At 41.4% G+C, this 23,805-nt stretch overlaps 10 non-coding genes across 10 annotated transcripts; all 10 read right to left on the bottom strand.

Annotated features, from left to right (window-relative positions):
• Positions 1 to 2,735: 2,735 nt before the first annotated feature.
• TRNAS-AGA (transfer RNA serine (anticodon AGA)) lies at positions 2,736 to 2,817 on the bottom strand. Its single transcript has one exon. It is a non-coding gene; the product is annotated as a tRNA-Ser (tRNA).
• A 295-nt stretch (positions 2,818 to 3,112) lies between these two features.
• Positions 3,113 to 3,184, bottom strand: TRNAH-GUG (transfer RNA histidin (anticodon GUG)). The gene has a single exon. It is a non-coding gene; the product is annotated as a tRNA-His (tRNA).
• Positions 3,185 to 5,126: 1,942 nt separating this feature from the next.
• On the bottom strand, positions 5,127 to 5,208 carry TRNAS-AGA (transfer RNA serine (anticodon AGA)). The gene has a single exon. It is a non-coding gene; the product is annotated as a tRNA-Ser (tRNA).
• A 1,499-nt stretch (positions 5,209 to 6,707) lies between these two features.
• On the bottom strand, positions 6,708 to 6,779 carry TRNAH-GUG (transfer RNA histidin (anticodon GUG)). Its single transcript has one exon. It is a non-coding gene; the product is annotated as a tRNA-His (tRNA).
• A 1,287-nt stretch (positions 6,780 to 8,066) lies between these two features.
• On the bottom strand, positions 8,067 to 8,149 carry TRNAS-AGA (transfer RNA serine (anticodon AGA)). Its single transcript has one exon. It is a non-coding gene; the product is annotated as a tRNA-Ser (tRNA).
• A 2,852-nt stretch (positions 8,150 to 11,001) lies between these two features.
• TRNAS-AGA (transfer RNA serine (anticodon AGA)) lies at positions 11,002 to 11,083 on the bottom strand. The gene has a single exon. It is a non-coding gene; the product is annotated as a tRNA-Ser (tRNA).
• Positions 11,084 to 13,125: 2,042 nt separating this feature from the next.
• TRNAH-GUG (transfer RNA histidin (anticodon GUG)) lies at positions 13,126 to 13,197 on the bottom strand. The gene has a single exon. It is a non-coding gene; the product is annotated as a tRNA-His (tRNA).
• Positions 13,198 to 14,487: 1,290 nt separating this feature from the next.
• Positions 14,488 to 14,569, bottom strand: TRNAS-AGA (transfer RNA serine (anticodon AGA)). The gene has a single exon. It is a non-coding gene; the product is annotated as a tRNA-Ser (tRNA).
• A 2,856-nt stretch (positions 14,570 to 17,425) lies between these two features.
• TRNAS-AGA (transfer RNA serine (anticodon AGA)) lies at positions 17,426 to 17,507 on the bottom strand. The gene has a single exon. It is a non-coding gene; the product is annotated as a tRNA-Ser (tRNA).
• Positions 17,508 to 20,358: 2,851 nt separating this feature from the next.
• Positions 20,359 to 20,440, bottom strand: TRNAS-AGA (transfer RNA serine (anticodon AGA)). Its single transcript has one exon. It is a non-coding gene; the product is annotated as a tRNA-Ser (tRNA).
• Positions 20,441 to 23,805: the final 3,365 nt, after the last annotated feature.

Here is a 23,805-nt window from a genome sequence, read left to right as displayed (position 1 = left end):
TCTCAAGCCTGCTACTGCAGTGCCTGCGCTGCAGTGTACTGCCACTTCGACTTGCCATTTAAAACTACTTGCCAAGCCTTAAACTCCAATTTTATTACATGTAATTAACCCCTAAGGTAGGCCCTAGGTAGTCCTAGGGGCATCATGATATGTAAGTAAAAGGTAAGACATGTACTGTGGTAGTTTGCATGTCCTGGTAGTACCAAACAGTCTATTACATTTTTCACTACTGTGAGGTCTGCCCTCTCATAGGTTAGCATTGGGTATTCCCTTATACTTTTTGGGGGGTAATTCCATATCAGAGAGGAGAAGCTTTATTTATTTATTGATAAATCCTATTTACTGGTGAGGTTGGATTTATCTTTACTATTTTATAAATGCCATTTTTAGAGAGTGAGCATTTCTCTGCACTTACTGCTCTATTTGCCAGAAAACCTGTCTCCAATTGACGTCTGGATTGGGCTGTGAGACAGCTACATTTGTGCATTCCCTCTAGACAGCCACAACACAGGTCACTCAACTGCAACTGCATTCATCTGCATTCTGATTGGCAAGGGGGAGAGCTCCATTCCCCCCACCACAAATAGGTTCAAGAACGATAATTTATGTCAGTAGGTACAATATAGCTACATCTTATAATCCTGTGTGTTTAAATAATTTGTCATTAGATCGTTTAAATATTTTAAAGGATCTGTTTTTAATAGACATTTTACAAAAACAACTGGTACATTTGGTAATTCTGTAAAAGAAAAACCCAACTGCCGTGACATTGCCAACCACAATGCCGTGACTCGGATTCGAACTGAGGTTGCTGCGGCCACAACGCAGAGTACTAACCACTATACGATCACGGGGAACTACTTTTTTTTTTTTTTTTTAGTTTAATATAGCGCGAACTAGAACCGAACCAAATCAGTTATATTTTAGGCACGGGGAGATTAAGTGATTTGCCCAGAATCACAGGGGGTTATTGATGTCGTTACTGAGACTCAAACCCAGATCCCCAGGTCCGAGGTCGTAGCCGTTATGCCACCCCTCTCCCCGACTTGACTTTAGTAGTATTGGTATGAGGTGAATGCTTTCCTCCAGTCCTAGTGCTGTGTTGCTCCAACTACTTCATATTTAGAGACTTTGCAAACTCCTCTCCATTTATGCGGGCAAACTCTGCTTCAGCACCTAAGATAGAGTTCTGCTTCTTCATTTGGTAGCCTTCAACGCACACCTTCTCCATCTACCTAAAGCTATCAGCCTTGCCACCATTAAGCTCGTCAAACCTCTTAGCGACACCCACCTTTTCTTACTACAGCCAAGTCAGGAGGCACACCAAAAAACACATCACACTCTACAAATCTTCATCCTAGAACATAAGTGAGCACATGTCACTAAACCCCTAGCGCTCGAACTCTCACCTTATAGTCCCCTAGACAAATGCTGCACTCTGCTAGTCAATATCTACCTGGGCTCAATAACATACAGTGTCATGGAGAATTTATAATTCGGAACACTCAGGGAACTCTTGTGATAGGCTGAATGTGTTCATTGCTTCCTCATTCCTTATACAAAGGCTTTGTCTCCTCAGTGGTTGATAGGCTCAAACCGTTTCCTGGCCGCCTGCTTGTGAACTGCCAGAAGTCAAAGAGCACACATACACTTGTGGGCCTGTGATGGGACACCAATGCAGAGAAACACACCTGGCGCAGATCTTCTATTCTGTCTATTAGACCTGCATCTCCCCTGTACCTCCTCAAGCCATCTGTATGTTAAGCAAGAAAAAGTTAAGGAGCGGTACATCTACACTTTTATAGGGAGGATGCTGCCGTGAGCTCCTCCCAGCTAATCACACAAACAGCAGTAAAGCAAGATAACTACACAGTTAGGGGGGACTGCATGGTTTGGTTTTTGAGGAATTATTGAAACTGACCTCAGTGACCCATGATCAGAGCTGTGGCTAATGACTGCGTGCCTAATTATGATGAAGCAAGCACCATGGCTCGTAGGGGCCCCACAACACGCTTTTCTTAGCTCATTGAATTAAAGTATAAACCTCTGCCATGTATGAGTGGTAAAGGCTTGTTAATTTGGTTGCTTTTCCAATTCACGTCTGACAACAAGATGAAGGAACATTGGGGAATCAGAAGTTTTGGAAAGTAGCCACCAACCTCAGAGAAAGAGAGAAAGAGGGAAAAGGCAGTATGAGGTGTGGAGAAAACAGCAGCAGGTACAAGGAGCTCAAATGAGATTAATGGCGCCTAAATAGAGCACATAAAGGAACAGTTACAAATCTAAGAAAAGGGAAAGAAAGACTAGGAAAAAAACACGGAAAGAGCCTGTAGATAAAATTCTCTTCCTGGGACAGCAGGCTAAGAGAAATTACACAGGGAGCAGTTAAGCTTGTAACACGGGGAGAATAGAAAAGAAAATGCAGTTTTATGAAGTGTGTTTCCCTAATCCAGCAAGCACTTTTGCTTTATTTTTCTATTTGCTTCTTTTATTGGTAAAGTAAGTTTCAAGTGCATGAATGGTATGACTGAGAGAGCCAGGGTATAATAATTTGAAGTGTTTGCACCAGCGCTAATGTAGGACGAGAGTTATAGCAAAGATATAAAAGGGGTAGCGATAATAAATATGTGAAAGGGCAATAGTGACACCAAAATAAGCCACCTATTTATAAAACTGACATGGAAGAAATTCTAAAGGTTAACTTCTGAAATTGTAGCCGATGTTAAAAAGTTTCTCGTTGTTGGCAGGATTCGAACCTGCGCGGGGGTACCGCAATGGATTTCTAGTCCATTGCCTTAACCACTCGGCCACAACAACTGACTGTAAGTTTTGTGCAAATAATCTGTAAGAAAGTTTTCAAGGTGTCCCACAGCAAATTCCTGATATTCTGCAATGCACTTTTTAAAAATAATGTTTTTTTCAGCAGGCACATTCTCTCCTAAAAACAAAAATAAGGCTACATCTTATAATCATGTTTGTTTAAATAATTTGTCGTTAGATCGTTTAAATATTTTAAAGGATCTGTTCTTAATAGACATTTTACAAAAACAACTGGTGCATTTGGTAATTCTGTAAAAGAAAAACCCAACTGCCGTGACATTGCCAACCACAATGCCGTGACTCGGATTCGAACCGAGGTTGCTGCGGCCACAACGCAGAGTACTAACCACTATACGATCACAGCGAGCTACTTTTTTTTTTTTTTTTGAGTTTTATATAGCGCAAACTAGAACCGAACCAGTTATCACAGTGCTTTACATAGAACCAGTTACTTAACATGAGGTCACACTTTCATTTTTATTTTTTTAGGCACGGGGAGATTAAGTGATTTGCCCAGAATCACAGGGGGTTATTGGCGTCGTCACTGAGATTTGAACCCAGAGCCCCAGGTCCGAGGTCGAGTGCCTTAGCCGTTAGGCCAACCCCTCTCCCCGACTTGACTTTAGTAGTATTGGTATGAGGTGAATGCTTTCCTCCAGTCCTAGTGCTGTGTTGCTCCAACTACTTCATATTTAGAGACTTTGCAAACTCCTCTCCATTTATGCGGGCAAACTCTGCTTCAGCACCTAAGATAGAGTTCTGCTTCTTCATTTAGTAGCCTTCAACGCACATCTTCTCCTTCTACCTAAAGCTATCAGCCTTGCCACCATTAAGCTCGTCAAACCTCTTAGCGACACCCACCTTTTCTTACTACATCCAAGTCAGGAGGCACACCAAAAAACACATCACACTCTACAAATCTTCATCCTAGAACATAAGTGAGCACATGTCACTAAACCCCTAGCGCTCGAACTCTCACCTGATAGTCCCCTAGACAAATGCTGCACTCTGCTAGTCAATATCTAACTGGGCTCAATAACATACAGTGACATGGAGAATTTATAATTCGGAACACTCAGGGAACTCCTGTGATAGGCTGAATGTGTTCATTGCTTCCTCATTCCTTATACAAAGGCTTTGTCTCCTCAGTGGTTGATAGGCTGAAACCGTTTCCTGGCCGCCTGCTTGTGAACTGCCTGAAGTCAAAGATCACACATACACTTGTGGGCCTGTGATGGGACACCAATGCAGAGAAACACACCTGGCGCAGATCTTCTATTCTGTCTATTAGACCTGCATCTCCCCTGTACCTCCTCAAGCCATCTGTATGGGAAGCAAGAAAAAGTTAAGGAGCGGTCCATCTACACTTTTATAGGGAGGATGCTGCCGTGAGCTCCTCCCAGCTAATCACACAAACAGCAGTAAAGCAAGATAACTACACAGTTAGGGGGGACTGCATGGTTAGGTTTTTGAGGAATTATTGAAACTGACCTCAGTGACCCATGATCAGAGCTGTGGCTAATGACTGCGTGCCTAATTATGATGAAGCAAGCACCATGGCTCGTAGGGGCCCCACAACACGCTTTTCTTAGCTCATTGAATTAAAGTATAAACCTCTGCCATGTATGAGTGGTAAAGGCTTGTTAATTTGGTTGCTTTTCCAATTCACGTCTGACAACAAGATGAAGGAACATTGGGGCATCTGAAGCTTTGGAAAGTAGCCACCAACCTCAGAGAAAGAGAGAAAGAGGGAAAAGGCAGTATGAGGTGTGGAGAAAACAGCAGCAGGTACAAGGAGCTCAAATGAGATTAATGGCGCCTAAATAGAGCACGTAAAGGAACAGTTACAAATCTCAGAAAAGGGAAAGAAAGACTAGGAAAGAAACACGGAAAGAGCCTGTAGATAAAATTCTCTTCCTGGGACAGCAGGCTAAGAGAAATTACACAGGGAGCAGTTAAGCTTGTAACACGGGGAGAATAGAAAAGAAAATGCAGTTTTATGAAGTGTGTTTGCCTAATCCAGCAAGCACTTTTATTTTATTTTTCTATTTGCTTCTTTTATTGGTAAAGTAAGTTTCAAGTGCATGCACAGGTATGACTGAGAGAGCCAGGGTATAATAATTTGAAGCGTTTGCACCAACGCTAATATAGGGAGAGAGTTATAGCAAAGATATGAAAGGGGTAGCGATAATAAATATGTGAAAGGGCAATAGTGACACCAAAATAAGCCACCTATTTATAAAACTGACATGGAAGAAATACTAAAGGTTAACTTCTGAAATTGTAGCCGATGTTAAAAAAATTCTCGTTGTTGGCAGGATTCGAACCTGCGCGGGGAGACCCCAATAGATTTCTAGTCCATCGCCTTAACAACTTGGCCACAACAACTGACTGTAAGCATTGTGCAAATAATCTGTATGAAAGTTTTCAAGGTGTCCCACAGCAAATTCCTGATATTCTGCAATGAACTTTTTAAAAATAATGTTTTTTTCAGCAGGCACATTCTCTCCTAAAAACAAAAATTGCATGAGTATATCTCTAGTTTGGAAAAGGATAGGCTTTCATGCATACTCTCATGTGGCACTCAAGTTTTTGGGACCCTATTGCACTCTGTTTTCGTGCTGCTTTTAGTCTATGGCCCATATTACAGAAGTCTACCATCTTTGAGTATTTAAAGCTCCTTTGTAAGTGCTTTATCTTTTTTCCTTGAAGAGCTATATAATAAAGGGATCCGGGAAAGATTGCATTTATGGAAGATAAAAGAAGGCACACTTGTCTCACCAAATTCCGTAGAGAAACCTGATGTTTTACTCATGTTATCCTTAGTTCGTTTTTGTTAGACCTTGCATTCTTAAGGTGGTCTCAACCCTACCTTATTGCTTTTCACCTCCGCATTTTGCTGTATCTTTTTGTTGGCCTTAGGACTCTGATCACTTTATCGCTACTAATCAGTGCTGAAGTGCACGTGCTTCTTCCCTAATCATGTGTGTAATTAGAGTATACCTGACTGACAGATTTAATTTACTTGAAAGCCCCTTGTAAAGTGGTATACCATATACCCAGGGACTGATTGTGCCGCCCAAAGAAGTAGCATTTCAAACCTGTCTCAAGCCTGCTACTGCAGTGCCTGTGCTGCAGTGTACTGCCACTTCGACGTGCCATTTAAAACTACTTGCCAAGCCTTAAACTCCAATTTTATTACATATAATTAACCCCTAACGTAGGCCCTAGGTAGTCCTTGGGGCATCATGCTATGTAAGTAAAACGTAAGACATGTACTGTGGTAGTTTGCATGTCCTGGTAGTACCAAACAGTCTATTACATTTTTCACTACTGTGAGGTCTGCCCCTCTCATAGGTTAGCATTGGGTATTCCCTTATACTTTTTGGGGGGTAATTCCATATCAGAGAGGAGAAGCTTTATTTATTTATTGATAAATCCTATTTACTGGTGAGGTTGGATTTAACTTTACTATTTTATAAATGCCATTTTTAGAGAGTGAGCATTTCTCTGCTCTTACTGCTCTATTTGCCTGAAAACCTGTCTCCAATTGACGTCTGGATTGGGCTGCGAGACAGATACATTTGTGCATTCCCTCTAGACAGCCACAACACAGGTCACTCAACTGCAACTGCATTCATCTGCATTCTGATTGGCATGGGGGAGAGCTCCATTCCCCCCACCGCAAATAGTTTCAAGAACGATAATTTATGTCAGTAGGTACAATATAGCTACATCTTATAATCATGTGTGTTTAAATAATTTGTCGTTAGATCGTTTAAATATTTTAAAGGATCTGTTTTTAATAGACATTTTACAAAAACAACTGGTACATTTGGTAATTCTGTAAAAGAAAAACCCAACTGCCGCGACATTGCCAACCACAATGCCGTGACTCGGATTCGAACCGAGGTTGCTGCGGCCACAACGCAGAGTACTATCCACTATACGATCACGGCGAGCTACTTGGGCTCAATAACATACAGTGACATGGAGAATTTATAATTCGGAACACTCAGGGCTACTCCTGTGATAGGCTGAATGTGTTCATTGCTTCCTCATTCCTTATACAAAGGCTTTATCTCCTCAGTGGTTAATAGGCTGAAACCGTTTCCTGGCCGCCTGCTTGTGAACTGCCAGGAGTCAAAGATCACACATACACTTGTGGGCCTGTGATGGGACACCAATGCAGAGAAACACACCTGGTGCAGATCTTCTATTCTGTCTATTAGACCTGCATCTCCCCTGTACCTCCTCAAGTCATCTGTATGTGAAGCAAGAAAGAGTTAAGGAGCGGTCCATCTACACTTTTATAGGGAGGATGCTGCCGTGAGCTCCTCCCAGCTAATCACACAAACAGCAGTAAAGCAAGATAACTACACAGTTAGGGGGGACTGCATGGTTAGGTTTTAGAGGAATTATTGAAACTGACCTCAGTGACCCATGATCAGAGCTGTGGCTAATGACTGTGTGCCTAATTATGATGAAGCAAGCACCATGGCTCGAAGGGGCCCCACAACACGCTTTTCTTAGCTCATTGAATTAAAGTATAAACTTCTGCCATGTGTGAGTGGTAAAGACTTGTTAATTTGGTTGCTTTTTCCAGTTCATGTCTGACAACAAGATGAAGGAACATTGGGGCATCAGAAGCTTTGGAAAGTAGCCACCAACCTCAGAGAAAGAGAGAAAGAGGGAAAAGGCAGTATGAGGTGTGGAGAAAACAGCAGCAGGTACAAGGAGCTCAAATGAGATTAATGGCGCCTAAATAGAGCACGTAAAGGAACAGTTACAAATCTCAGAAAAGGGAAAGAAAGACTAGGAAAAAAACACAGAATGAGCATGTTGATAAAATTCTCTTCCTGGGACAGCAGGCTAAGAGAATATACACAGGGAGCAGTTAAGCTTGTAACACGGGGAGAATAGAAAAGTAAATGCATTTTTATGAAGTGTGTTTGCTTAATCCTCAAGCACTTTTGTTTTATTTTTCTATTTGCTTCTTTTATTGGTAAAGTAAGTTTCAAGTGCATGAATGGTATGACTGAGAGAGCCAGGGTATAATAATTTGAAGTGTTTGCACCAGCGCTAATGTAGGACGAGAGTTATAGCAAAGATATGAAAGGGGTAGCGATAATAAATATGTGAAAGGGCAATAGTGACACCAAAATAAGGCACCTATTTATAAAACTGACATGGAAGAAAAACTAAAGGTTAACTTCTGAAATTGTAGCCGATGTTAAAAAGATTTTCGTTGTTGGCAGGATTCGAACCTGCGCGGGGAGACCCCCAATGGATTTCTAGTGCATCTCCTTAACCACTCAGCCACAACAACTGACTGTAAGTTTTGTGCAAATAATCTGTATGCAAGTTTTCAAGGTGTTCCACAGCAAATTCCTGATATTCTGCAATGCACTTTTTAAAAATAATGTTTTTTTCAGCAGGCACATTCTCTCCTAAAAACAAAAATTGCATGAGTATATATCTAGTTTGGAAAAGGATAGGCTTTCATGCATACTCTCATGTGGCACTCAAGCTTTTGGGACCCTATTGCACTCTGTTTTCGTGCTGCTTTTAGTCTATGGCCCATATTACAGAAGTCTACCATCTTTGAGTATTTGAGGCTCCTTTGTAAGTGCTTTATCTTTTTTCCTTGAAGAGCTATATAATAAAGGGATCCGGGAAAGATTGCATTTATGGAAGATAAAAGAAGGCAAACTTGTCTCACCAAATGCTGTAGAGAAACCTGATGTTTTACTCACGTTATCCTTAGTTCGTTTTTGTTAGACCTTTCATTCTTAAGGTGGTCTCAACCCTACCTTATTGCTTTTCACCTCTGCATTTTGCTGTATCTTTTTGTTGGCCTTAGGACTCTGATCACTTTATCGCTACTAATCAGTGCTGAAGTGCACGTGCTTCTTCCCTAATCATGTGTGTAATTGGAGTATACCTGACTGACAGATTTAATTTACTTGAAAGCCCCTTGTAAAGTGGTATACCATATACCCAGGTACGGATTGTGTCGCCCAAAGAAGTAGCATTTCAAACCTGTCTCAAGCCTGCTACTGCAGTGCCTGTGCTGCAGTGTACTGCCACTTCGACTTGCCATTTAAAACTACTTGCCAAGCCTTAAACTCCAATTTTATTACATATAATTAACCCCTAAGGTAGGCCCTAGGTAGTCCTAGGGGCATCATGCTATGTAAGTAAAAGGTAAGACATGTACTGTGGTAGTTTGCATGTCCTGGTAGTACCAAACAGTCTATTACATTTTTCACTACTGTGAGGTCTGCCCCTCTCATAGGTTAACATTGGGTATTCCCTTATACTTTTTGGGGGGTAATTCCATATCAGAGAGGAGAAGCTTTATTTATTTATTGATAAATCCTATTTACTGGTGAGGTTGGATTTAACTTTACTATTTTATAAATGATATTTTTAGAGAGTGAGCATTTCTCTGCACTTACTGCTCTATTTGCCTGAAAACCTGTCTCCAATTGACGTCTGGATTGGGCTGCGAGACAGCTACATTTGTGCATTCCATCTAGACAGCCACAGCACAGGTCACTCAGCTGCAACTGAATTCATCTGCTTTCTGATTGGCATGGGGGAGAGCTCCGTTCCCCCCACCGCAAATATGTTCAAGAACGATAATTTATGTCAGTAGGTACAATATAGCTACATCTTATAATCATGTGCATTTAAATAATTTGTCGTTAGATCGTTTAAATATTTAAAAGGATCTGTTTTAATAGACATTTTACAAAAACAACTGGTACATTTAGTAATTCTGTAAAAGAAAAACCCAACTGCTGTGACATTGCCAACCACAATGCCGTGACTCTGATTTGAACCGAGGTTGCTGCGGCCACAACGCCGAGTACTAACCACTATACAATCACGGCGAGCTACTTGGGCTCAATAACATACAGTGACATGGAGAATTTATAATTCGGAACACTCAGGGCTACTCCTGTGATAGGCTGAATGTGTTCATTGCTTCCTCATTCCTTATACAAATGCTTTGTCTCCTCAGTGGTTGATAGGCTGAAACCGTTTCCTGGCCGCCTGCTTGTGTACTGCCAGTAGTCAAAGATCACACATACACTTGTGGGCCTGTGATGGGACACCAATGCAGAGAAACACACCTGCCGCAGATCTTTTATTCTGTCTATTAGACCTGCATCTCCCCTGTACCTCCTCAAGCCATCTCTACGTGAAGCAAGAAAGAGTTAAGGAGAGGTCCATCTAATCTTTTATAGGGAGGATGCTGCCGTGAGCTCCTCCCAGCTAATCACACAAACAGCAGTAAAGCAAGATAACTACACAGTTAGGGGGGACTGCATGGTTAGGTTTTTGAGGAATTATTGAAACTGACTTCAGTGACCCATGATCAGAGCTGTGGCTAATGACTGCGTGCCTAATTATGATGAAGCAAGCACCATGGCTCGTAGGGGCCCCACAACACGCTTTTCTTAGCTCATTGAATTAAATTATAAACTTCTGCCATGTGTGAGTGGTAAATGCTTGTTAATTTGGTTGCTTTTCCAATTCACGTCTGACAACAAGATGAAGGAGCATTGGGGCATCAGAATCTTTGGAAAGTAGCCACCAACCTCAGAGAAAGAGAGAAAGAGGGAAAAGGAAGTATGAGGTGTGGAGAAAACAGCACCAGGTACAAGGAGCTCCAATGAGATTAATGGCGCCTAAATAGAGCACGTAAAGGAACAGTTACAAATCTCAGAAAAGGGAAAGAAAGACTAGGAAAAAAACACAGAATGAGCCTGTAGATAAAATTCTCTTCCTGGGACAGCAGGCTAAGAGAAATTGCACAGGGAGCAGTTAAGCTTGTAACACGGGGAGAATAGAAAAGAAAATGCAGTTTTATGAAGTGTGTTTGCCTAATCCAGCAAGCACTTTTATTTTATTTTTCTGTTTGCTTCTTTTATTGGTAAAGTAAGTTTCAAGTGCATGAACAGGTATGACTGAGAGAGCCAGGGTATAATAATTTGAAGCGTTTGCACCAGCGCTAATGTAGGACGAGCAAAGATATGAAAGCGGTAGCGATAATAAATATGTGAAAGGGCAATAGTGACACCAAAATAAGCCACGTATTTATAAAACTGACATGGAAGAAATACTAAAGGTTAACTTCTGAAATTGTAGCCGATGTTAAAAAAAAATTCTCATTGTTGGCAGGATTCGAACCTGCGCGGGGAGACCCCAATGGATTTCTAGTCCATCGCCTTAACCACTCGGCCACAACAACTGACTGTAAGTTTTGTGCAAATAATCTGTATGAAAGTTTTCAAGGTGTCCCACAGCAAATTCCTGATATTCTGCAATTCACTTTTTAAAAATAATGTTTTTTTCAGCAGGCACATTCTCTCCTAAAAACAAAAATTGCATGAGTATATCTCTAGTTTGGAAAACGATAGGCTTTCATGCATACTCTCATGTGGCACTCAAGTTTTTGGGACCCTATTGCACTCTGTTTTCGCGCTGCTTTTAGTTTATGGCCCATATTACAGAAGTCTACCATCTTTGAGTATTTGAGGCTCCTTTGTAAGTGCTTTATCTTTTTTCCTTCAAAAAAGAGCTATATATTGAAGGGATCCGGGAAAGATTGCATTTATGGAAGATAAAAGAAGGCAAACTTGTCTCACCAAATTGCGTAGAGAAACCTGATGTTTTACTCATGTTATCCTTAGTTCGTTTTTGTTAGACCTTGCATTCTTAAGGTGGTCTCAACCCCACCTTATTGCTTTTCACCTCCGCATTTTTCTGTATCTTTTTGTTGGCCTTAGGACTCTGATCACTTTATCGCTACTAATCAGTGCTGAAGTGCACGTGCATCTTCCCTAATCATGTGTGTAATTGGAGTATACCTGACTGACAGATTTAATTTACTTGAAAGCCCCTTGTAAAGTGGTATACCATATACCCAGGGACTGATTATGCCGCCCAAAGAAGTAGCATTTCAAACTGTCTCAAGCCTGCTACTGCAGTGCCTGTGCTGCAGTGTACTGCCACTTCGACTTGCCATTTAAAACTACTTGCCAAGCCTTAAACTCCAATTTTATTACATATAATTAACCCCTAAGGTAGGCCCTAGGTAGTCCTAGGGGCATCATGCTATGTAAGTAAAAGGTAAGACATGTACTGTGGTAGTTTGCATGTCCTGGTAGTACCAAACAGTCTATTACATTTTTCACTACTGTGAGGTCTGCCCCTCTCATAGGTTAACATTTGGTATTCCCTTATACTTTTTGGGGGGTAATTCCATATCAGAGAGGAGAAGCTTTATTTATTTATTGATAAATCCTATTTACTGGTAAGGTTGGATTTAACTTTACTATTTTATGAATGTCATTTTCTAGAGAGTGAGCATTTCTCTGCACTTACTGCTCTATTTGCCTGAAAACCTGTCTCCAATTGACGTCTGGATTGAGTTGCGAGACAGCTACATTTGTGCATTCCATCTAGACAGCCACAACACAGGTCACTCAACTGCAACTGAATTCATCTGCATTCTGATTGGCATGGGGGAGAGCTCCGTTCCCCCCACCGCAAATAGGTTCAAGAACGATAATTTAGCCGACTGGACTAAGGAAACGCCCTCTACGCCGGAACCACAGCCAAGCTACAGAAAAGACTCCAGCGCATCCAGAACGCCTCCGCCCGACTCATCCTGGATGTCCCCTGACGCAGCCACATCTCCAGCCACCTGAGGAACCTGCACTGGCTCCCCGTCGACAAGAGGATCACGTTCCGGCTCCTCACCAACACACACAAGTCTCTCCACGACCTGTGCCCCAAGTACCTCAACGACCGCCTGACCTTCTACACGCCCACCCGCCAGCTACGGTCCACCAGCCTCGCCCTCGCAGCCGTACCACGCATCCGAAGAGCCACCGCCGGAGGAAGATCCTTCTCTTACCTGGCTGCCAAGACTTGGAACTCCCTCCCCATCCACCTTCGGCTGACCCAGGACCATCTCGCCTTCAGGAAACAACTCAAGACCTGGCTGTTCGAGCAGTAGCAGACCCCTCCCCCCAAGCACCTTGAGACCCTCCCGGGTGAGTAGTGCGCTATACAAATGGCATGATTGATTGATTGATTGATTGATTAATTTATGTCAGTAGGTACAATATAGCTACATCTTATAATCATGTGTGTTTAAATAATTTGTCGTTAGATCGTTTAAATATTTATAAGGATCTGTTTTAATAGACATTTTACAAAAACAACTGGTACATTTGGTAATTCTGTAAAAGAAAAACCCAACTGCCATGACATTGCCAACCACAATGCCGTGACTCGGATTCGAACCGAGGTTGCTGCGGCCACAACGCAGAGTGCTAACCACTATACGATCACGGCGAGCTACTTGGGCTCAATAACATATAGTGACATGGAGAATTTATAATTCGGAACACTCAGGGCTACTCCTGTGATAGGCTGAATGTGTTCATTGCTTCCTCATTCCTTATACAAAGGCTTTGTCTCCTCAGTGGTTGATAGGCTGAAACCGTTTCCTGGCCGCCTGCTTGTGAACTTCCAGAAGTCAAAGATCACACATACACTTGTGGGCCTGTGATGGGACAACAATGCAGAGAAACACACCTGGCGCAGATCTTCTATTCTGTCTATTAGACCTGCATCTCCCCTGTACCTCCTCAAGCCATCTGTATGTGAAGCAAGAAAGAGTTAAGGAGAGGTCCATCTACACTTTTATAGGGAGGATGCTGCCGTGAGCTCCTCCCAGCTAATCACACAAACAGCAGTAAAGCAAGATAACTACACAGTTAGGGGGGACTGCATGGTTAGGTGTTTGAGGAATTATTGAAACTGACCTCAGTGACCCATGATCAGAGCTGTGGCTAATGACTGCGTGCCTAATTATGATGAAGCAAGCACCATGGCTTGTAGGGGCCCCACAACACGCTTTTCTTAGCTCATTGAGTTAAATTATAAACTTCTGCCATGTGTGAGTGGTAAATGCTTGTTAATTTGGTTGCTTTTCCAATTCACGTCTGACAACAAGATGAAGGAACATTGGGGCATCAGAATCTTTGGAAAGTAGCCACCAACCTCAGAGAAAGAGAGAAAGAGGGAAAAGGAAGTATGAGGTGTGGAGAAAACAGCAGCAGGTACAAGGAGCTCAAATGAGATTAATGGCGCCTAAATAGAGCACGTAAAGGAACAGTTACAAATCTCAGAAAAGGGAAAGAAAGACTAGGAAAAAAACACAGAATGAGCCTGTAGATAAAATTATCTTCCTGGGACAGCAGGCTAAGAGAAATTACACAGGGAGCAGTTAAGCTTGTAACACGGGGAGAATAGAAAAGAAAATGCAGTTTTATGAAGTGTGTTTGCCTAATCCAGCAAGCACTTTTATTTTATTTTTCTGTTTGCTTCTTTTATTGGTAAAGTAAGTTTCAAGTGCATGAACAGGTATGACTGAGAGAACCAGGGTATAATAATTTGAAGCGTTTGCACCAGCGCTAATGTAGGACGAGAGTTATAGCAAAGATATGAAAGCGGTAGCGATAATAAATATGTGAAAGGGCAATAGTGACACCAAAATAAGCCACCTATTTATAAAACTGACATGGAAGAAATACTAAAGGTTAACTTCTGAAATTGTAGCCGATGTTAAAAAAAAATTCTTGTTGTTGGCAGGATTCGAACCTGCGCGGGGAGACCCCAATGGATTTCTAGTCCATCGCCTTAACCACTCGGCCACAACAACTGACTTTTTGTGCAAATAATCTGTATGAAAGTTTTCAAGGTGTCCCACAGCAAATTCCTGATATTCTGCAATTCACTTTTTAAAAATAATGTTTTTTTCAGCAGGCACATTCTCTCCTAAAAACAAAAATTGCATGAGTATATCTCTAGTTTGGAAAAGGATCGGCTTTCATGCACACTCTCATGTGGCACTCAAGTTTTTGGGACCCTATTGCACTCTGTTTTCGTTCTGCTTTTAGTCTATGGCCCATATTACAGAAGTCTACCATCTTTGAGTATTTGAGGCTCCTTTGTAAGTGCTTTATCTTTTTTACTTGAAGAGCTATATAATAAAGGGGTCAGGGAAAGATTGCATTTATGGAAGATAAAAGAAGGCACCCTTATCTCACCAAATGCCGTAGAGAAACCTGATGTTTTACTCATGTTATCCTTAGTTTGTTTTTGTTAGACCTTGCATTCTTAAGGTGGCCTCAACCCTACCTTATTGCTTTTCACCTACGCATTTTGCTGTATCTTTTTGTTGGCCTTAGGACTCTGATCACTTTATCGCTACTAATCAGTGCTGAAGTGCATGTGCTTCTTCCCTAATCATGTGTGTAATTGGAGTATACCTGACTGACAGATTTAATTTACTTGAAAGCCCCTTGTAAAGTGGTAGAACATATACTCAGGGACTGATTGCGCCGCCCAAAGAAGTAGCATTTCAAACCTGTCTCAAGCCTGCTACTGCAGTGCCTGTGCTGCAGTGTACTGCCACTTCAACTTGCCATTTAAAACTACTTGCCAAGCCTTAAACTTCAATTTTATTACATATAATTAGCCCCTAAGGTAGGCCCTAGGTAGTCCTAGGGGCATCATGCTATGTAAGTAAAAGGTAAGACATGTACTGTGGTAGTTTGCATGTCCTGGTAGTACCAAACAGTCTATTACATTTTTCACTACTTTGAGGTCTGCCCCTCTCATAGGTTAGCATTGGGTATTCCCTTATACTTTTTGGGGGGTAATTCCCTATCAGAGAGGAGAAGCTTTATTTATTTATTGATAAATCCTATTTACTGGTGAGGTTGGATTTAACTTTACTATTTTATAAATGCCATTTTTAGAGAGTGAGCATTTCTCTGCACTTACTGCTCTATTTGCCTGAAAACCTGTCTCCAATTGACGTCTGGATTGGGCTGCGAGACAGCTACATTTGTGCATTCCCTCTAGACATCCACAACACAGGTCACTCAACTGCAACTGCATTCATCTGCATTCTGATTGGCATGGGGGAGAGCTCTGTTCCCCCCACCGCAAATAGGTTCAAGAACGATAATTTATGTCAGTAGGTACAATATAGCTACATCTTATAATCATGTGTGTTTAAATAATTTGTCGTTAGATTGTTTAAATATTTAAAAGGATCTGTTTTTAATAGATATTTTACAAAAACAACTGGTACATTTGGTAATTCTGTAAAAGAAAAACCCAACTGCGGTGACATTGCCAACCACGATGCCGTGTCTCGGATTCGAACCGAGGTTGCTGCAGCCACAACGCAGAGTACTAACCACTATACGATCACGGCGAGCTACTCGGGCTCAATAACATACAGTGAAATGGAGAATTTATAATTTGGAACACTCAGGGCTACTCCTGTGATAGGCTGAATGTGTTAATTGCTTCCTCATTCCTTATACAAAGGCTTTGTCTCCTCAGTGGTTGATAGGCTGAAACCGATTCCTGGCCGCCTGCTTGTGAACTGCCAGGAGTCAAAGATCACACATACACTTGTGGGCCTGTGATGGGACAACAATGCAGAGAAACACACCTGGCGCAGATCTTCTATTCTGTCTATTAGACCTGCATCTCCCCTGTACCTCCTCAAGCCATCTGTATGTGAAGCAAGAAAGAGTTAAGGAGAGGTCCATCTACACTTTTATAGGGAGGATGCTGCCGTGAGCTCCTCCCAGCTAATCACACAAACAGCAGTAAAGCAAGATAACTACACAGTTAGGGGGGACTGCATGGTTAGGTTTTTGAGGAATTATTGAAACTGACCTCAGTGACCCATGATCAGAGCTGTGGCTAATGACTGCGTGCCTAATTATGATGAAGCAAGCACCATGGCTTGTAGGGGCCCCACAACACGCTTTTCTTAGCTCATTGAGTTAAATTATAAACTTCTGCCATGTGTGAGTGGTAAATGCTTGTTAATTTGGTTGCTTTTCCAATTCACGTCTGACAACAAGATGAAGGAACATTGGGGCATCAGAATCTTTGGAAAGTAGCCACCAACCTCAGAGAAAGAGAGAAAGAGGGAAAAGGAAGTATGAGGTGTGGAGAAAACAGCAGCAGGTACAAGGAGCTCAAATGAGATTAATGGCGCCTAAATAGAGCACGTAAAGGAACAGTTACAAATCTCAGAAAAGGGAAAGAAAGACTAGGAAAAAAACACAGAATGAGCCTGTAGATAAAATTATCTTCCTGGGACAGCAGGCTAAGAGAAATTACACAGGGAGCAGTTAAGCTTGTAACACGGGGAGAATAGAAAAGAAAATGCAGTTTTATGAAGTGTGTTTGCCTAATCCAGCAAGCACTTTTATTTTATTTTTCTGTTTGCTTCTTTTATTGGTAAAGTAAGTTTCAAGTGCATGAACAGGTATGACTGAGAGAACCAGGGTATAATAATTTGAAGCGTTTGCACCAGCGCTAATGTAGGACGAGAGTTATAGCAAAGATATGAAAGCGGTAGCGATAATAAATATGTGAAAGGGCAATAGTGACACCAAAATAAGCCACCTATTTATAAAGCTGACATGGAAGAAATACTAAAGGTTAACTTCTGAAATTGTAGCCGATGTTAAAAAAAAATTCTTGTTGTTGGCAGGATTCGAACCTGCGCGGGGAGACCCCAATGGATTTCTAGTCCATCGCCTTAACCACTCGGCCACAACAACTGACTTTTTGTGCAAATAATCTGTATGAAAGTTTTCAAGGTGTCCCACAGCAAATTCCTGATATTCTGCAATTCACTTTTTAAAAATAATGTTTTTTTCAGCAGGCACATTCTCTCCTAAAAACAAAAATTGCATGAGTATATCTCTAGTTTGGAAAAGGATCGGCTTTCATGCATACTCTCATGTGGCACTCAAGTTTTTGGGACCCTATTGCACTCTGTTTTCGTTCTGCTTTTAGTCTATGGCCCATATTACAGAAGTCTACCATCTTTGAGTATTTGAGGCTCCTTTGTAAGTGCTTTATCTTTTTTACTTGAAGAGCTATATAATAAAGGGGTCAGGGAAAGATTGCATTTATGGAAGATAAAAGAAGGCACCCTTATCTCACCAAATGCCGTAGAGAAACCTGATGTTTTACTCATGTTATCCTTAGTTTGTTTTTGTTAGACCTTGCATTCTTAAGGTGGCCTCAACCCTACCTTATTGCTTTTCACCTACGCATTTTGCTGTATCTTTTTGTTGGCCTTAGGACTCTGATCACTTTATCGCTACTAATCAGTGCTGAAGTGCATGTGCTTCTTCCCTAATCATGTGTGTAATTGGAGTATACCTGACTGACAGATTTAATTTACTTGAAAGCCCCTTGTAAAGTGGTAGAACATATACTCAGGGACTGATTGCGCCGCCCAAAGAAGTAGCATTTCAAACCTGTCTCAAGCCTGCTACTGCAGTGCCTGTGCTGCAGTGTACTGCCACTTCAACTTGCCATTTAAAACTACTTGCCAAGCCTTAAACTTCAATTTTATTACATATAATTAGCCCCTAAGGTAGGCCCTAGGTAGTCCTAGGGGCATCATGCTATGTAAGTAAAAGGTAAGACATGTACTGTGGTAGTTTGCATGTCCTGGTAGTACCAAACAGTCTATTACATTTTTCACTACTTTGAGGTCTGCCCCTCTCATAGGTTAGCATTGGGTATTCCCTTATACTTTTTGGGGGGTAATTCCCTATCAGAGAGGAGAAGCTTTATTTATTTATTGATAAATCCTATTTACTGGTGAGGTTGGATTTAACTTTACTATTTTATAAATGCCATTTTTAGAGAGTGAGCATTTCTCTGCACTTACTGCTCTATTTGCCTGAAAACCTGTCTCCAATTGACGTCTGGATTGGGCTGCAAGACAGCTACATTTGTGCATTCCCTCTAGACATCCACAACACAGGTCACTCAACTGCAACTGCATTCATCTGCATTCTGATTGGCATGGGGGAGAGCTCTGTTCCCCCCACCGCAAATAGGTTCAAGAACGATAATTTATGTCAGTAGGTACAATATAGCTACATCTTATAATCATGTGTGTTTAAATAATTTGTCGTTAGATTGTTTAAATATTTAAAAGGATCTGTTTTTAATAGATATTTTACAAAAACAACTGGTACATTTGGTAATTCTGTAAAAGAAAAACCCAACTGCGGTGACATTGCCAACCACGATGCCGTGACTCGGATTCGAACCGAGGTTGCTGCAGCCACAACGCAGAGTACTAACCACTATACGATCACGGAGAGCTACTCGGGCTCAATAACATACAGTGAAATGGAGAATTTATAATTTGGAACACTCAGGGCTACTCCTGTGATAGGCTGAATGTGTTAATTGCTTCCTCATTCCTTATACAAAGGCTTTGTATCCTCAGTGGTTGATAGGCTGAAACCGATTCCTGGCCGCCTGCTTGTGAACTGCCAGGAGTCAAAGATCACACATACACTTGTGGGCCTGTGATGGGACACCAATGCAGAGAAACACACCTGACACAGATCTTCTATTCCGTCTATTAGACCTGCATCTCCCCTGTACCTCCTCAAGCCATCTGTATGTGAAGCAAGAAAGAGTTAAGGAGCGGTCCATCTACACTTTTATAGGGAGGATGCTGCCGTGAGCTCCTCCCAGCTAATCAGACAAACAGCAGTAAAGCAAGATAACTACACAGTTAGGGGGGACTGCATGGTTAGGTTTTTGAGGAATTATTGAAACTGACCTCAGTGACCCATGATCAGAGCTGTGGCTAATGACTGCGTGCCTAATTATGATGAAGCACGCATCATGGCTCGTAGGGGCCCCACAACACGCTTTTCTTAGCTCATTGAATTAAATTATAAACTTCTGCCATGTGTGAGTGGTAAATGCTTGGTAATTTGGTTGCTTTTCCAATATACGTCTGACAACAAGATGAAGGAACATTGGGGCATCAGAAGCTTTGGAAAGTAGCCACCAACCTTAGAGAAAGAGAGAAAGAGGGAAAAGGCAGTATGAGGTGTGGAGAAAACAGCAGCAGGTACAAGGAGCTCAAATGAGATTAATGGCGCCTAAATAGAGCACGTAAAGGAACAGTTACAAATCTCAGAAAAGGGAAAGAAAGACTAGGAAAAAAACACAGAATGAGCCTGTAGATAAAATTCTCTTCCTGGGACAGCAGGCTAAGAGAAATTACACAGGGAGCAGTTAAGCTTGTAACACGGGGAGAATAGAAAAGAAAATGCAGTTTTATGAAGTGTGTTTGCCTAATCAAGCAAGCACTTTTGTTTTATTTTTGTTTGCTTCTTTTATTGGTAAAGTAAGTTTCAAGTGCATGCCCAGGTATGACTGAGAGAGCCAGGGTATAATAATTTGAAGCGTTTGCACCAGCGCTAATGTAGGACGAGAGTTATAGCAAAGATATGAAAGCGGTAGCGATAATAAATATGTGAAAGGGCAATAGTGACACCAAAATAAGCCACGTATTTATAAAACTGACATGGAAGAAATACTAAAGGTTAACTTTTGAAATTGTAGCCGATGTTAAATGTTTCTCGTTATTGGCAGGATTCGAACCTGCGCGGGGAGACCCCAATGGATTTCTAGTCCATCGCCTTAACCACTCAACCACAACAACTGACTGTAAGTTTTGTGCAAATAATCTGTATGAAAGTTTTCAAGGTGTCCCACAGCAAATTCCTGGTATTCTGCAATGCACTTTTTTAAAATAATGTTTTTTTCAGCAGGCACATACTCTCCTAAAAACAAAAATTGCATGAGTATATCTCTAGTTTGGAAAAGGATCGGCTTTCATGCATACTCTCATGTGGCACTCAAGTTTTTGGGACACTATTGCACTCTGTTTTCGTTCTGCTTTTAGTCTATGGCCCATATTACAGAAGTCTACCATCTTTGAGTATTTGAGGCTCCTTTGTAAGTGCTTTATCTTTTTTACTTGAAGAGCTATATAATAAAGGGGTCAGGGAAAGATTGCATTTATGGAAGATAAAAGAAGGCACCCTTATCTCACCAAATGCCGTAGAGAAACCTGATGTTTTACTCATGTTATCCTTAGTTCGTTTTTGTTAGACCTTGCATTCTTAAGGTGGTCTCAACCCTACCTTATTGCTTTTCACCTACGCATTTGGCTGTATCTTTTTGTTGGCCTTAGGACTCTAATCAATTTATCGCTTCTAATCATTGTGCTGAAGTGCACGTGCTTCTTCCCTAATCATGTGTGTAATTGTAGTATACCTGACTGACAGATTTAATTTACTTTAAAGCCCCTTGTAAAGAGATATACCATATACCCAGAAACTGATTGTGCCGCCCAAAAAAGTAGCATTTCAAACCGGTCTCAAGCCTGCTACTGCAGTGCCTGTGCTGCAGTGTAATGCCACTTCGACTTGCCATTTAAAACTACTTGCCAAGCCTTAAACTCCAATTTTATTACATATAATTAACCAAAAGGTAGGCCCTAGGTAGTCCTAGGGGCATCATTCTATGTAAGTAAAAGGTAAGACATGTACTGTGGTAGTTTGCATGTCCTGGTAGTACCAAACAGTCTATTACATTTTTCACTACTGTGAGGTCTGCCCCTCTCATAGGTTAGCATTGGGTATTCCCTTATACTTTTTGGGGGGTAATTCCATATCAGAGAGCAGAAGCTTTATTTATTTATTGATAAATCCTATTTACTGGTGAGGTTGGATTTAACTTTACTATTTTATAAATGCCATTTTTAGAGAGTGAGCATTTCTCTGCACTTACTGCTCTATTTGCCTGAAAACCTGTCTCCAATTGACGTCTGGATTGGGCTGCGAGACAGCTACACTAGTGCATTCCCTCTAGACAGCCACAACACAGGTCACTCAAATGCAACTGCATTCATCTGCATTCTGATTGGCATGGGGGAGAGCTCCATTCCCCCACCGTAAATAGGTTCAAGAACGATAATTTATGTCAGTAGGTACAATATAGCTACATCTTATAATCATGTGTGTTTAAATAATTTGTCGTTAGATCGTTTAAATATTTTAAAGGATCTGTTTTTAATAGACATTTTACAAAAACAACTGGTACATTTGGTAATTCTGTAAAAGAAAAACCCAACTGCCGTGACATTGCCAACCACAATGCCGTGACTCGGATTCGAACCGAGGTTGCTGCAGCCACATTGCAGAGTTCTAACCACTATACGATCACGACGAGCTACTTGGGCACAATGACATACAGTGACATGGAGAATTTATAATTCGGAACACTCAGGGAACTCCTGTGATAGGCTGAATGTGTTCATTGTTTCCTCATTCCTTATACAAAGGCTTTGTCTCCTCAGTGGTTGATAGGCTGAAACTGTTTCCTGGCCGCCTGCTTGTGAACTGCCAGGAGTCAAAGATCACACATACAATTGTGGGCCTGTGATGGGACATCAATGCAGAGAAACACACCTGGCGCAGATCTTCTATTCTGTCTAGTAGACCTAAATCTCCCCTGTACCTCCTCAAGCCATCTGTATGTGAAGCAAGAAAGAGTTAAGGAGCGGTCCATCTACACTTTTATAGGGAGGATGCTGCCGTGAGCTCCTCCCACCTAATCACACAAACAGCAGTAAAGCAAGATAACTACACAGTTAGGGGGGACTGCATGGTTAGGTTTTTGATGAATTATTGAAACTGACCTCAGTGACCCATGATCAGAGCTGTGGCTAATGACTGCGTGCCCAATTATGATGAAGCAAGCACCATGGCTCGTAGGGGCCCCACAACACGCTTTTCTTAGCTCATTGAATTAAAGTATAAACCTCTGCCATGTATGAGTGGTAAAGGCTTGTTAATTTGGTTGCTTTTCCAATTCACGTCTGACAACAAGATGAAGGAACATTGGGGCATCAGAAGCTTTGGAAAGTAGACACCAACCTCAGAGAAAGAGAGAAAGAGGGAAAAGGCAGTATGAGGTGTGGAGAAAACAGCAGCAGGTACAAGGAGCTCAAATGAGATTAATGGCGCCTAAATAGAGTACATAAAGGAACAGTTACAAATCTAAGAAAAGGGAAAGAAAGACTAGGAAAAAAACACAGAAAGAGCCTGTAGATATAATTCTCTTCCTGGGACAGCAGGCTAAGAGAAATTACACAGGGAGCAGTTAAGCTTGTAACACGGGGAGAATAGAAAAGAAAATGCAGTTTTATGAAGTGTGTTTGCCTAATCCAGCAAGCACTTTTGTTTTATTTTTCTATTTGCTTCTTTTATTGGTAAAGTAAGTTTCAAGTGCATGAATGGTATGACTGAGAGAGCCAGGGTATAATAATTTGAAGTGTTTGCACCAGCGCTAATGTAGGACGAGAGTTATAGCAAAGATATGAAAGGGGTAGCGATAATAAATATATGAAAGGGCAATAGTGACACCAAAATAAGCCACCTATTTATAAAACTGACATGGAAGAAATTCTAAAGGTTAACTTCTGAAATTGTAGCCGATGTTAAAATGTTTCTCGTTGTTTTCAGGATTCGAACCTGCGCGGGGGGACTCCAATGGATTTCTAGTCCATCGCCTTAACCACTCGGCCACAACAACTGACTGTAAGTTTTGTGCAAATAATCTGTATGAAAGTTTTCAACGTGTCCCACAGCAAATTCCTGATATCCTGCAATGCACTTTTTAAAAATAATGTTTTTTTCAGCAGGCACATTCTCTCCTAAAAACAAAAATTGCATGAGTATATCTCTAGTTTGGAAAAGGATAGGCTTTCATGCATACTCTCATGTGGCACTCAAGTTTTTGGGACCCTATTGCACTCTGTTTTCGTGCTGCTTTTAGTCTATGGCCCATATAACAGAAGTCTACCATCTTTGAGTATTTGAGGCTCCTTTGTAAGTGCTTTATCTTTTTTACTTGAAGAGCTATATAATAAAGGGGTCCGGGAAAGATTGCATTTATGGAAGATAAAAGAAGGCACACTTGTCTAACCAAATGCCGTAGAGAAACCTGATGTTTTACTCA

Source organism: Lissotriton helveticus, chromosome 12, assembly GCF_964261635.1.
Source record: "Lissotriton helveticus chromosome 12, aLisHel1.1, whole genome shotgun sequence".
Taxonomy (NCBI): Eukaryota; Metazoa; Chordata; class Amphibia; order Caudata; family Salamandridae; genus Lissotriton; species Lissotriton helveticus.
The sequence above is the reverse complement of the archived record's forward strand: the minus strand, read 5'-3'. Positions and strand labels throughout refer to the sequence as shown.